This window comes from Aotus nancymaae, unplaced genomic scaffold (genome assembly GCF_030222135.1).
Source record: "Aotus nancymaae isolate 86718 unplaced genomic scaffold, 86718_ANA_hifiasm-v0.15.2.pri h1tg000036l, whole genome shotgun sequence".
NCBI lineage: Eukaryota > Metazoa > Chordata > Mammalia > Primates > Aotidae > Aotus > Aotus nancymaae.
Window position 1 is genome coordinate 12950990 of NW_026988450.1, and position 2756 is coordinate 12953745.

Sequence of the window (2756 nt, forward strand, 5' to 3'; positions counted from 1 at the left end):
CCAAGAAACAGAACTAAAGGAATAGATATATAATTAATTAATAGTTACTAATATATTATACACATATATTAAGAGATTTATTTCAAGGAATTGGTTCATTAGATTGTGTGGGCTGGCAAGCACAGAACACACAAGGAAGGTGAGTAGGATGGAAATTCAGGCAGCAGTCGACATTGAAGTCTTGAGGCCGACTTTCTTCTTCCTCAGCTTTGCTCTGAAAGACTTTCTCCTGATTGTATGAGTCCCATCCACATTAGTGAGGTAATCTCCTTTACTGAAAGTCAACCAATTTTAGATGTTAACCACATCTATGAACCTTCACAGCAACAGCTAGATTAGTATTTGATTAAATACCTGGGTACTATAGCCTAGCCACACTGACACGTAAAACTAACCTACCTCCTACAAAATGCTTATTAATTATAGAGAAAGGAAGTTACAGTGGACCCTGGGGGATCTCACATCATCAGTAAAGGTACACATAAAAATGTGTACCACCTGATAGAATACAATAAGAAACATACTTAACATTATTTCTGTGATATCCCTGCCCAATATGAATAAACTAAAAATAATCAAAGAAAGCATTAGCAAAACTCCAATGGAAACAAATTCCACAAATAAATGGCCTTTAAGCTTCAAAAGTGTCAAGGTCATAAAAGTGAAGTAGCATACCTAACTTTCCATTGTGACTTGGCAAGTCTGTGTTTACAGTCTCGACAAATAGAGGAGGCATCATTGTAATTATGTAAGTAGACTGTAAGGAATCATATTATTTCAGGGCAACAGTTCAGATTTCTATTTAAAAAGAAGAGATAGATGATTGGCACTTGCAATTTGACTCTTTGAAGATAGATAATTCCTTCACCAAATGTCAATATAGGGAGTGCTATGGATCATTACCAGATGCTCCATTCCTGTGTAGCACAAATGCCACTCATTTATGGCTCCATAATTATTGACTTCATATCTTGTTCTATTATTTGTGACATGCTCATAGGATGTATTTCCTAAATATTAAAGATTTACGTTGTGCATGTCTGAAACATTAATAGAGCAAATTCAAAATTGTATCATGCCCTGAAAATTGTACTAAGTTAATATCACTGTTTATCACATGTGCTTTTATGTGCTCTCTTGAGTTGCAAAGGACACAATGTTGACATGCCAGGGGTGATTACAGGTGTGGGAACCCAAATGTTGCATTGTGTTACATGTAAAGGTCAACTTCCATGTGTATTGCTATAGAGAGCAATACATGTTGAGAACTTACCTAACAAAAGATAAAAGTACCTAAAGGATCTTGAAGTCAGCTACTCACTCAGGTTAAATTGAATGGGAAACAAGATTAAAATATTAGTAGATAAATTATGGGCTGAACAAAGAAATCAGAACAAAAGTTACTGCAATTACTTAAATGAGAGAAGACTATAGGAACACTGTAAGTTAAAAAACTTCTGATGTAAATAACTGAGACTAGTTCCAGAGCCTATTATAGTCTCAAAAAGAGCAAAAAACTGATGTGCAAAACAGAACATAAAGAAATGCTTGCTTCGTGGCATGCCTTCACCGGTTTATGAGGATTCCTCTGCTACTACCCTTTCCTCCAGTTATGAAACTGCCTTTTCATCCACTGCATCCTCCTCTACCTTTTCCCATTCCTCAAACTGTTTTGTAATTTCAGCTTCTGAAAGGTTACAATTCACCATTAAGTAAGTAAGCATGCTTCCCTGAGTAAGCATTTGAAAAAATGTAATTAGTTCTAATTAGGAGGTTCTAAGTCAGGATTCTTGGTACACAGCTCCCCATTAAAGCTAATCTGAGTAGTTGATGGCTCACAGAAGGGATTCTAAAGTTGTTGCTGATTTTAAAAATGCGTAAGTTTATTTATTCCTTATCAGTTGATACATTCCATCCAACCTCCCAAGAGAAGCCTCTGCAAAGGATAAGGTGTCAGAGTAATAAATGATTATGTATGAGCTCTTTTTCATAGACCCTTCAGTCACATTTAATACTGAAGTGCAATTAATACATCTTTAATATGACTATATATATCACTAAATGAGATCAGCTGTTAGATCTGAGTAAATCGTGCATTCTCTTGAGGCTTGTATTCATTCTCAAAATGTCAAGATGTACTCAGCAGTGAGCAGAGTAACTAAGCTTCAAATAAGTTGGACAGAGTGCTCTTAAGAATAAAGAGTTTAAATATAAAAGAGTTGAAATATCACCATTGTTTTGATTAATACTTTCGCAAAGACAGGAAAACAAACTTGAAAATACTGGATAACCATATAAAGTAAGGAAATGGTATTAATTAAAGAATGCTTTGAGAATTTATTAATATTAGTGGGATAAAGTTAAAGGTGAATTGAAGGTGAACAATATTTCCCTCTCAGTCCTGTTTTCTGAATATTAATACAGAATTCATTATCACTAATAATTTCTCTTCATAAATGTTCATTTTAGACAAATTAATATCTAAATGAATCTAATAATTAATTTATAATTAGACCAAATAGCAGAATGAATCTTCACAGTGGAAAATCTTGGAGATAATACTGAAAATATTTTCAAGTTAGGAATATAGCATATTTATCTTTCATAAACAAAAATATCATATATCTAATGTATTTTAAATCTTTTTTTTATTGCTCTTAAGTTATTCTACAGTGAGAATAAATTAACTAGAATTTTATTTGGAGAAATGTAATCTAATAAATTTAATTATTCTTTTATCAAATTGTGTTTTATAT